Source organism: Myotis lucifugus, unplaced genomic scaffold (assembly GCF_000147115.1).
Source record: "Myotis lucifugus unplaced genomic scaffold, Myoluc2.0 scaffold_1, whole genome shotgun sequence".
NCBI lineage: Eukaryota > Metazoa > Chordata > Mammalia > Chiroptera > Vespertilionidae > Myotis > Myotis lucifugus.
Window position 1 is genome coordinate 2032226 of NW_005871049.1, and position 12718 is coordinate 2044943.

Below are 12718 nucleotides of genomic sequence, written 5' to 3' on the forward strand. Positions count from 1 at the left end.
TTATTGTTGAGAGGATTACAGATGACACCCCCTGTATCCCCCTCTTCACCAGGTTCTCACCCTGCCCCAAGCCTTTACCACCCTATTGTCTGTGTCCATAGGTAATGCATATATATGCATATAAGATCTTTGTTGTTTTTTTAAAATATGGAATGCTTCACGAATTTCGAGTCATCCTCACACAGGGGCCATGCTAATCTTTTCTGTATCGTTTCAATTTTAGTATATGTGCTGCTGAAGCGAGCACAGGATCTTTGGTTTATCTCTCCCTGCCCCCCTACCCTCTGGGGTTTGTCAGTCTGTTCCATGTTTCCATGGCTTTGGTTCTATTTTATTCATCAGTTTATTTTGTTCATTAGATTCTGTGTTCATTTATTTTTATTTTTTGATATAATTGTTGATAGATACGTATTTCTTGCCATTTTATTGTTTCTTCCTCCTCCTCCTCCTCCTCCTCCTTTTCTCTTCTTCCTCCTCTTTTTCCTCTTAAAGAATACCTTTCAACATTTCATGTAATACTGGCTTGGTGGTGATGAACTCCTTTAGCTTTTTCTTGTCTGTGAAGCTCTTTATCTGACCTTTAATTCCAAATGATAGCTTTCCTGGGTAGAGTAATCTTGGTTGTAGGTCCTTGCTATTCATCACTTTGAGTATTTCTTGCCACTCCCTTCTGGCCTGCAAAGTTTCTGTTGGGAAATCAACTGACAGTCATATGGGCACTCCATTTTAGGTAACTAATTGCTTTTCTCTTGCTGCTTTTAAGATTCTCTCTTTGTCTTTAACCCTTGGCATTTTAATTATAATGTGTATTGGTTGGGCCTCTTTGAGTTTCTCTTGTTTGGGACTCTCTGTGCTTCCTGGATTTATAAATCTGTTTCTTTCACTAGGTAGGGGAAGTTTTCAGTCATTATTTCAAATAGGTTTTTAATATCTTGCTCACTCTCTTCTTCTGCCACCTCCATAATTTGAATGTCAGTATGCTTGAAGGTATACCAGAGGCTCCTAACACTATCTTCATATTTTTGGATTCTTTTTTCTTTTCTGATTGGGTGTTTTTTGTTCCTCATATTCCAAATCGTTGATTTAATTTTCAGAATCTTCTGTATTGTTGACTCCCTGTTAATTATTCTTTATTTCAGTTAGTGTATGCTTAATTTCTGACTGGTCCTTATTCATGTCATTGATGTTCTCACTAATTTCCTTGAAATTCTCACTAAGATCCTTGAAAGTCTCACTAACATCCTTAAAGCTCTCATTAGGCTTCTTGAGCGACCTTATAACCATTGTTTTGAACTCTTTATCTAGTAGTTTGCTTGCTTTCATTTTATTTAGTTTTCTTTATGGAGATTTCTTCTGTGCTTTTATTTGTGACATGTTGCTTTGTCTCCACATTTTGGCTGCTTCCCTGTGATTGTTTCTGTGTACTAGGTAGAAACAGTGTCTCCTATAATTAGTAGAGTGGCTTTGTGTAGTAGGTGTTCTGTAGGGCACAGTGGCTCAGATAGTGGCTGACTTTGTACCTCCTGGATGGCCCCTGAACCAGTACACCTGGTGGACAGCCTCAGACCATACCAGATTACATCTCTACACATTCACAATCGACACACTCAAGAGGCAGACTCAGTGAGTACCAAAACCCCACTGAAGCCAGTCTTGCTCCATAAGGGTATAGTTGCAGCTGATCTTCACAGCCAATTGGGCTGGGGGTCAATTCCTCCCAGTGACGCCAACAGCAATAAAGGCTCAACTACAAGACTGTACACATAGCCCACACAGATGTTTCTTTCTCATGTGGGTGTTTCTCTCTTTCTCTCCCCCCCTTTCACTCTCTCTAAAAATCAATGGAAAAAATATCCTCGAGAGAGAATTAAAAAAATTAAATTTGGCCCTGGTTGTTTTGCTCAGTGGTTATAGTGTTGATCAGCAGACCGAAGTTGTGCGGATTCGATTCCTGGTCAAGGGCATGTACCTGCAGGTTCCTCCTGACCCCTGTTGGGGCATGTGCAGGAGGCAACCAATTGGTCTGTCTGTCTGTCTCTCTCCCCATCCTTTCCCTTTTCTCTACAAAAAATCAGTTGAACAAATATCCTTAGGTTAGGATTAAAAAAAAAAAAAAAGTTAAAAAAAATCCTCCCCTTGTTATTCCTCTGTGAGGTGTATGTGTGTGCGCGTGTGCGCGCACTTGTTTCTGTCCCACCCTGGATAGGCTCTCTGTCCTTTATACTTCCCAGAGGCCCTTCTGAGTTGGCCTGTAGGGTGTGGGGAACTCCCTGGGCAGGAGGCAGGGCCACAAGTTAGCTAGAGGGTCTCTCGATAGGTCCCTAAGCAGAGCCTCAGGGCCACTGATGCCCCCTGAGCCCCACACTATGGCCAATGGGACAGTTGTGGTGGCATCGTAACCTGGCTCAGGGCCTGGGTGGGATCCCCCAGCCCCTCATATATTGACCACCCCCCATGTGTTTGTAAATACTCTGGCATCCTTTGGCCCTGAGGAGTTTTTTAAATTTGTTACTTCTCTAATCATGACAATTGCTATAAAATAAAAAAATTAGAAAAAAAAGTGTCATTCCAAACTGTTGATGAAGATTTGTTAAAATTGTTACAGTTTTAAAAAAAATAGCAGCCTTGCTGGTATACTCAGTGTTTTGAGTGTCAACTCATGAACCAAGAGGTCATGGGATTGATTCCCGGTCAGGGCACATGCTTGGGTGTGGGCTCAATCCCTGATAGGGATGCACAGGAAGCAGCCGATTGATGGTTCTCTCTCATGGATGTTCCTCTCTATCTGTCTCTCTTTCTCTCTCTAAAATTAATAAAAACATATTAAAGAGAAAACATTAAAAAAAAAAAAAGAAGCCTGGCTAGTCTAGCTCATTTGGTTGAGTGTTGTCCTATGCACCAAGTGGTCATCAGTTCCTGGCAGGGCACATGTCCAGGTGCTGGGCTTGATCCCCAGTACAAGAGGCAGCCAATTGATGTTTCTCTCTCATTGATGTTTCTCTCTCTCCCTCTCCCTTTCTCTTGCTCTAAAAATCAATAAAAACATTTTTTTAAAAATAGCTTTTATTAGTATTTTATCTAATTTTGTTATATTTGTACTTTTCCATAGTAAATGTGAAGTTACTTAGTTAATTTCCTCTTCAGTTGACAAATAATGACAAAATGATAAAGATGAAGTGTCTTTTTAAAAAAATACATATTTTATTGATTTTTTTTACAGCGAGGAAGGGAGAGGGATAGAGAGTTAGAAATATCGATCAGCTGCCTCCTGCACACCCCCCACTGGGGATGTGCCTGCAACCAAGGTACATGCCCTTGACCGGAATCTAACTCAGTCCACAGGCCAATGCTCTATCCACTGAGCCAAACCAGCCAGGGCTGAAGTGTCTTACATAGAAAGGCAGCTTGGGATTATAGAGAGAATGTGGACTTTGGAATTGCATAAAACTTCACTGGAGACCAGACTGACTCCCATGTTTGTTTAATTAGATAATTTAGGATTTAATTTTCAAAACATTTTATAGAGTAAGAGAATAAGTTAACTCCTAGCACAGTGCATTGCATATGGCATTTGCTGCTCTTGTTAATTATCATACTTAAGTATATTGTGTACCATATGTCAGGCAGCCATGCTTTGTACTAAACACTTAATAAATATTATCTCATTTAATCCTCAGACCAACCCCATGAGTTGCTGGCACAGCCATTTATTCAGGTTTACACATTAGGAAATGGAAACTTAGAGAGATTAAGTGATTTCTCAACTGATGGTGCTGGTATTCCATTCAGGGCCATCTGGCTTTAGAGCATTTTCTCTGCCGTGCTGCCTCCTGTGTTGCAAAGGACTAAGGACATTGTTGATTATAGAATGTACTTTAAGTGGATACTTGCCTTGTAAATGGGAGATTAAAATGAGAGGTAGAAATTTGATTATTAGTTTTTCTCAAGTCTACTTGTCAGTTTGGTCTAAAAACATCAATAGAAAGACAAGTGTTATCTGCAAATCTGTCTTGTACTTCAAAGCCAAATGTTAGCTTCTGTCTAGTATGAAGATTTAATTTTTGTCTTACCTTTGAGTTATATCAGTTATGTTTTTACTAATAAATAACCACAATAAGTATAACTATGAAATAATGAAATATTCTTTGTCATGCCAGATGTTTCATTTGAAAATAGTTATTTGTTTTAAAAGTTGAGGCAAAATTTATGTAACTTAAATTTTATCATTTGAAAGTATATAAGTTAGCGACTTTTTTTTTAACATATTTTCTTTATTGTTGAAAGTATTAGATATGTCTCCTTTTTCCCCCCACTGACCCTCTCCAGCCCACCCCGGTCCCCTGCCCTGTGTCGTATGTATCATGAATATATGCATACAAATTCTTTGGTTAATCCCCCCCTTTCCCTCTAAGGCAGTGGTTCTCAACCTTCCTAATGCTGCGACCCTTTAATACAGTTCCTCATGTTGTGGTGACCCCCAACCATAAAATTATTTTCGTTGCTACTTCATAACTAATTTTGCCCCTGTTATGAATCGTAATGTAAATATCTGATATGCAGGATGTATTTTCATTGTTACAAATTGAACATAATTAAAGCATAGTGATTAATCACAAAAACAATATGTAATTATATATGTGTTTTCTGATGGTCTTAGGCGACCCCTGTGAAAGGGTCGTTCGACCCCCAAAGGGGTCGCGACCCACAGGTTGAGAATCGCTTCTCTACGTATGATTGACATACAAAAAGCAAAGCCCATACATATTTTAATATAATACATATTTGATGGAATTGAAAGAAAATAAAACACTTGGTGAAATTGGTAACCATATAATAATAATCAAACATTTATTATAAACTTCTAAAAGTTTCCCCCCTCTTTTTTAAGGACATTAAAAAATAAAAATTAATTTTCTTTTTATTTTATTTTTTTAGAGAGAAGGGAGGGAGAGGGAGAGAGAGAAAGAAACACTCAATGAGAGAGAAAGAGCGAAACATTAATCAGCTGCCTCTTGCATGGTCCCCTACTGGGGATTAAGCCCAAAACCCAGGCATGAGCTCTGACTGGGAATCAAACCTGTAACCTTATGGTGCACAGGACAACACCCAACCAACTGAGCCACACTGGAGCAGCATCTTTGTTCTGAACATAAGCTAACTCTAGGCTCAAGTTTAGTATTACCCATTGGTGACTTGATTGGTGACTTGATTGTTGATTGTTATTTGTGCCAATTAAAGAAGAATAGTAAGAAGCACAGGTGTGTATGACGTGTCTGGTTTTAAGAGAACAGGAGCATCTTCTGTTAGTTGAATCATAGTGTAAGAAACATAGTATAAGAATCATAGTTGTGCAGAACATTTGCCAAGTGAAAGTTTTGTAAGCAGAAGTCCGTTATTGAATGAGAGAGTTAGGTCACTAATTATGTTAAGTACAATTATTGGCATTAAAGACTGAAACATACTGATATTTTATTTGTCTTTCTGTATTGTGACCTAGTGAAAAGAACATAGGCAATTGAATGGAGCACAGACATGGCTCCATTTGGTATTTGGCTAGTTCACTTCCCATATCTGAGCCTCAAATTCTATACCTATCTGCCTCATTTTCACTATGAGGTTTAAAAGAGAAACAAAATATGAATGTTCTTAGCAGTTTCAGGTACTTGGTTGTCTTTAATACAGCAGGTCTTCTATTAATGTGATTAATGTTTCATTAAAATTTTGATGAGATTCTTAGGAATTTAACTCTTATTTATTATCAATGGTAAACGTGGCTTTATCATGTGTCATTTTGCTTAAAGTTTAAGAACCTATAGACTACATTAAGTGAGGACTTACTATAAAATGCTTCATTTTTCCTGTGTGAATTAGACAACATTAGAATTGTATAGTCAGTGACCTCTTACTATGTCAGGTTCATACTGTTTTAAGATTATGCTGACTCACCCCTTCTCCTTCCTTAAAAACAAACTCACTTGGGCCTGTAATTATAATCAAACTAGAGGCCTGGTGCATGAAATTCATGCACTCGCGGGGGTCTCTCAGCCCAGTCTGTCCTCTCACAGTCTGGGAGTCCTTGGGGGATGTCCATCTGCCGGCAGTCAAACATCCTTAGTGCTTCTGCGGAGACGGGAGAGGCTCCTACCACCGCTGCTGTGCTCGCCAGCCATGAGCCCAGCTCAGGGCTTCTGGCTGAGCAGTACTCCCCCTGTGGGAGCACACTGACTAGCAGGAGGCAGCTCCTACATTGAGCATCTGCCCCCTGGTGGTCAGTGTGTGTCATAGCGACTAGTAGTTCCACCGTTTGGTCGATTTGCATATTAGCCTTTTATTATATAGGAATACTAGCTAGCTATATGATACATTTGTTTCTAACCATAACTATTTATCAGAATTACCCATGGAATTTTTAAAAAATTAGGTGCCTCCTGGCCTATGTGGCTCAGTGGTATTGAGTGTCCACCTATGAACCAGGAGATCACGGTTCTATTCTTGGTCTGGGCACATGCCTGGGTTGCGGCTCGATCTCCAGTGCGGGGCATGCAGGAGGTAGCGGATCAATGATTCTCATTATTGATGTTTCTATCTCTCTCTCCCTCTCCCTTCCTTTCTGAAATAAATAAAAAAAATATTTTAAAAAAATTAGGTGCCAAGAGCCTCACTCCAGATGTACTGTGTCAGAAGAACCTCCAAGCCTGTGGGGTGGGGCTGTGTTATTTCATAAAACTTCTCAGGTGATTCTGATGTGCAGCCAGCATTGAGAGCCATTGATCTGCTTCCTCCAGCTCTTAGAAGCAAATCCCTAAAAAGCACAGACTAAAGCAGAAGTCAAAGGAAGAATAAATCCCAGGTCATAACCAAGTTAAGTGATGATGCAATGATAAAATTAGAATTGCTGGTGCCTAGTAGGTTATCAAATACTGAAAGAAAAAATTATGGGCGGAAAGACTACACAGAATAAAATTGATTTATGTCAGAATGGTTTGTCACTAGATTTCCATTGTAGGGAAAATGCCTATGGTCAGTGTTATGAAATTCCCTAGATTAAGAGACCATGGAAGGCCCTGAACTAATGATAGAATCATTTAGTTCCTATGACATACAGCAATTGCTATAGCAGTTTCTTTTGTTGACTTAGGTCAGAGAATATAGCTTTTCTTCCTCCTTTAAATCTCCAGGCCTGTCTTCTGCACTGTCATTAAAACTCTTTTATTGTGGGTCTGAGGATTTATAAGGCTTAAGCCAAAGGCCTGGGCTAGCAGGAATTCCTTGGCCTGCAGGTTTCTGTTCTACCTCTTTAGCAGACTGCTCTCAGCAGCTTCAGTGCTCTAGGCTGGGCTTCTGCTGTTAGTCTCATAGCCCCAGTCTTACCATATGGTCCTACATATACCAGTTTGTATGACCAGCCTACCTTTGCTTTCCAGCTTTCATTTGGACAATTCCCTCCTTTTATTTTTATTTTTTTAAAATACATTTTATTGATTTTTTACAGAGAGGAAGGGAGAGGGTTAGAGAGTTAGAAACATGGATGAGAGAGAAACATGGATCAGCTGCCTCCTGCACACCTCCTACTGGGGATGTGCCCACCACCAAGGTACATGCCCTTGACCGGAATCGAACCTGGGACCTTTCAGTCCGCAGGCCGACGCTCTGTCCACTGAGCCAAACCGGTTAGGGTGACAATTCCTTCCTTTTACTCTGTACTTTTCCAAGACTTCGGTGATCCCTTTGATCTATTGTCCGGGCTTTCTCTTTGATCTATTGTTTCTGGGTTTGTCTAATGAGCAAAGGTCTACTTATTCAGAATCAGTTAACTTTTTTTTTTTTTTCTTTTTTTCTTTTTTTTTTTTTAATTTTTCGCTAAAAGTATTACAAAGGGTATTACATAAGTGTCCTCCCCCCCCCCCCCCTTAAAGAAACGGTTAACATTTACACAATAATCTTTAATATTTTGCCTTAGATTGCTGCAGGCTAAAATTGCAATGCTGCCAGAGATCACCTATCTAACTACTTGCTAGATTTGTTTACCTGGGTCCCAGGTCCCATTCTCTTCTCAGCAAAAGTTAACAGACTGAGCTCTGACCCTGTCTACTAGGTAGAAAGGATTAGTGGAAGGAGACTTTAAGTATTCCAGTTCACTTCTGTGTTCTGTGGTTGGAGCAGGAGTCAGAAGATGCTGGCCTCTAATCCCTATTTTTTGTTAAAGGGCTCTAGATTTTTGGCAAGGTCAGGCTGATTCTATTTTCTTTTCTTTTTTAAAAAATATATTTTATTGCCCTGACCGGTTTGGCTCAGCGGATGGAGCGTCAGCCTGCGGACTCAAGGGTCCCAGGTTCGATTCCGGTCGGGGGCATGTGCCTTGGTTGCGGGCACATCCCCAGTGGGGAGTGTGCAGAGGGCAGCTGATCGATGTTTCTCTCTCATCGATGTTTCTAACTCTCTGTCCCTCTCCCTTCCTCTCTGTAAAAAATCAATAAAATATATTTAAAAATATATATATATATTATTGATTTTAGAGAGGAAGGGAGAGGGAGAGAGAGATAGAAATATCGATGAGAGAGAATCATTGATTGGCTGCCTCCTGCACGCCCCCTACTGGGGATCGAGCCCGCAATCCAGGCATGTGCCCTTGGCCGGAATCGAACCTGGGACCCTTCAGTCTGCAGACCTACGCTCTATCCATTGAGCCAAACCAGCTAGGGCTGATTCTATTTTCATTGTGTATAATTTCTCATTTAATTATAAGCAACGGAAATTAAGACTTTAAAGATTTAGTGGTTTACAGATGTACAGAATAGTGTGGCTATTTATCTTCTTACCCTATTTACTTCTAGTTTTGGACAAGTCATTTGGTCCCTTTGCCTTTCATATTCTTTGTTATTAGAATAGACATCATTTTTAGTTATAATATAATGTAAATCTTGCTATTAGATTTAAGCTGCCCCAAAAGAAAAGGAAATGATCTGTTAGCATTTTGGGTTTGATAATATTGTTTTGACTTCATGTGTTTACATATGTTTATCATGTGTTGTAGTTTCCCTAGTAAAAATAATCCAAGATAGTCCTTAGTAACAGGGGCAATAGCTGCATCTCTAATGTGATTAGAGTAAATCAGCACTGCCGAAGAGGCAAGATGCTGTGGGAGTAGATTGAGTAGGGAAGGGTTTGTTCTTTAAGTAAGCATGGGACAGAGTTATTTTTAAATTTAAAAAAATATATATATTTTTGTTGATTTCAGAGAGGAAGGGAGAGATAGAAACATCAATTACAAGAGGCAAACATTGATTGGCTGCCTCCTGCACACTCCCTACTGGGGATCGAGCCTGAAATCAGGGCATGTGCCCTGACCAGGAATCGAACTGTGATCTCCTGGTTCATAGGTCGACGCTCAGCTACTGAGCCACGCAGGCCAGGCCAGACAGTATAATGAAGTAGGGCATACTGAGGCAGTATGAGGAAATATTAGTGCAGATTACACTCCGGTTAGATTTTAAAGTATAGATAAAAAATAAGCTGATGTGGCAAATTGGGGACAGTTTATAGAGGGCTTTAAACACTGTTTGGGTAAATGATATGTACTTCATTTGATTGACATTAAAAGTTTTTAATGCTAAGTTGTATTTATATTTAAATATTTTTAATTCATATTTGGAATTTGAAATATTTTTCTGTAAACAGTATTAATAGAGGTTAAAGTAATTGTAATAATGTATCTATGCAAAGAAATACAGTGAGTAATATAGCAAGTGTCTTTTCAGTTGTTACTATGTCACAGGCACTTTATAATAACTTTATGAAGTATGATTCCTGAGAACCCATGCTTTTAACCATTATGCTATACTCTCTTTCAAAATGGTTTCATACTAATAATTAAGGTAAAAATAAGTAGAACCCTTGATTGTTGCTACTTAGGGTAGAATCAGGCCTGAATAGAGGAGGAGAACAAGGCTTCTAATTTCAAAGTTTTAAAATAATGTAAGCTAACAGCCACAGTGCTTACATCACTATTATCCTCACCTTGTCTCATTCCCTGGTAACCACCATTTTACTTTGCTTTTTACAGATTTAGCTCTTTTTTTTTTTAAGATCTCACATATAAGTATTTATCTTTCTCTTTCTAACTTATCTTTTTAAATTTATTTTTTTATTGATTTGAGAGGGAAAGAGAAAGGGAGTGAGAGAGAGAAATATTGATGTGAAAATAGCTACCAGCTGCCTCCCGAACACAAACTGGTATGGAACCCGCAACCTGGGTATGTGCCCTTATGAGGAATCGAACCCGCCACCCTTTGGTGTATGGGATGACGCTCTAACCAACTGAGCCACACCTGTCTGACTTACCTTGAAAGTGAGTATAATGTGTTCAAAGGACTCAATTTTTTAAAATATATTTTTTATTTATTGATTTCAGAGAGGAAGGGAGAGGGAAAGAGATAGAAACATCAATGATGAGAGAGAATCATTGATCAGCTGCCTCCTGTACACCCCGCATGGGACATGGAGCCCTGCACCTCAGGCATGTGCCCTTCACCGTAATTGAACCTGCGACTCGTCAGTTTGCAGGCTGTCGCTCTATCCACTGAGCCAAACCAGCTAGGGCCAAAGGACTCAATTTTTGACAGGTACTGCTGAAGTTGATAGAATAAGGCACCTAATTTTGCTGCTTAGGAAATGGCCCATTGCAGCCTATTTTGGTTCAGTTAAAATGCTTTTATTTTGTTGAACATGTATTTTGTCCCAGATATGGGGATACAAATTAAAATGACACCTTGTCCTCATTAACTTTAGAGACTAGTGGAATAGATAAACATGGAAACAATTTAACGATGAGCTGAGAGACATAGGATATAGTGGAGAGGCACTGGGCTCAGCCCAGGGATAAGAGGTGATGGGCCCTAGCCGGTTTGGCTCAGTGGATGGAGTGTTGGCCTGCGGACTGAAGAGTCCCAGGTTTGATTCCAGTTAAGGGCACATGCCCAGGTTGTGGGCTCGATCCCCTAGGAGGGCGTGCGGGAGGTAGCCAATCAATGATTCTCATCATTGATGTTTCTATCTCTCCCTCTCCCTTCCTCTCTGAAATAAATAAAAATATATTAAAAAAAAAAAAAAAAGGTGATGGAAGGAAGGCTGCCTGAAGGGACCTAGGAGAAAGTGAGGAATTCCAGGCAGAGGAGATGGAAGAATAAAGAGTATGATCTAAAAGGGGAATAGTGAAATATGAGATAGAAAACAAGAAGGATCTAGGTCCGATCCTTATTTCACAAGAAGTACCCAGCCAGTCTTACTTTGACTGTCTTTATCTCTTGAAGTTTGTTTTGAGAAATTTGTTACTAATAATAAAGCTAGTTCCTTCCCCCAGCCCCCTATACCCCATCCCTCACCTTATCAGCTATAGTATTTTTCTGTGGTAATTTCTGTCTTCCAAAGAGACTGTGAGCTCCCAGAGAGCTTGTTTGTTCCATGCCTGTATTCAGTTTTAAGACACTCAATATTTATAAAATGCTTAAATATGAAGAAATATTTTTTTAAAATAAGTGTTGACTGTAAAAAAAGAAAAGAGAAAAAGTCTTCCATAACTTTCACCGTGTAGAAATAATTCCTGTTTACTAATTTCCAAATTTAGTAAATATGTCAATAAGTGATTTGACATGAATTAGTTAAACTAAAGTTAACTAGCAAACATTATCTGAGCATCCACTACTATATGACACCTAGGGAGAAAGAGATAAGACAATAAGTCTCTATTATCAAGTGACCTAAGGTTTTTTAGTATTACTAAAACAATATATCCTCAAATAACTAGAGGAGCAATGAGAGAAATTAAAAATCCTATTTGGCAAGTTTTACTGATATCTTTTAAACCCAAATTGCATAAAACAATTACATGGGGGAATAAAAAGCCCTACCAGAGTCTATATATAACATTTAAAATTTGTGTAGTCCTTTATTATGCACATTTAATTTTTTTTATAGTGGTAATAGCATCTTTAAAGGTTTTGTCTCTTTTATTCTTTTTTAAAAAATAATATCTTTATTGATTTCAGAGAGGAAGGAAGAGGGAGAGAGAGAAACATCAATGATGAGAGAGAATTATTGATCAGCTGCCTCCCACCAGGGATCAAGCCTTTAACCCGGAAATTGATCCTTGACCTCCTGGTTCACAGGTCGACTGTCAACCACTGAATCATGCTGACCAGGTGTATTTTTTATTCTTAATATTTTTTTTTGCTTCCCATGGTAATTAAAAAAATAAATATTTTTTCTTACTGATTTCAGAGAGAGGAACAGAGAGGGAGAGAGGGATAGAAACATCATTGATGAGAATCATCAACGGCTGCCTCCACACCCCACACTGGGGGTTAGTCGAGCCGCAACCTAGACATGTGCCCTGCTGGGGAATCAAACTGTGACCTCCTGGTTCATAGGTTGACACTCAACTACTGAGCCACACCAGCCGCGCTATACTCACTTTCTTAATGATCTTTTATCTGGACCCTTATTACCCCCAAATATATATCTCTATAAATATGTTTCTTCTCAGAATTCTAGAATCATATATATACAATGGCTTTCTTGGCATTTTCACTTGGTTGTGAAATTGGAGTTTCATCCTTAACTTGTTCAATAATAAATTCTAGATGTTTCTTCCCAAAACCTTTATAGTATAGTCTTCTCTTATATATGTTCCAAGACCCCTCATGGATGCCTGAAACCACGG

General features: G+C 39.1%; 1 protein-coding gene and 1 non-coding gene across 8 annotated transcripts in view; one reads left to right on the forward strand and one right to left on the reverse strand.

Annotated features, from left to right (window-relative positions):
• Positions 1–12718, forward strand: part of NSD1 (nuclear receptor binding SET domain protein 1) — a 131611-nt gene that overhangs the window by 22212 nt on the left and 96681 nt on the right. The gene's annotated exons all lie outside the window — the stretch shown is intronic.
• Positions 142–247, reverse strand: LOC111826596. The gene has a single exon (XR_002829955.1). It is a non-coding gene; the product is annotated as a U6 spliceosomal RNA (small nuclear RNA).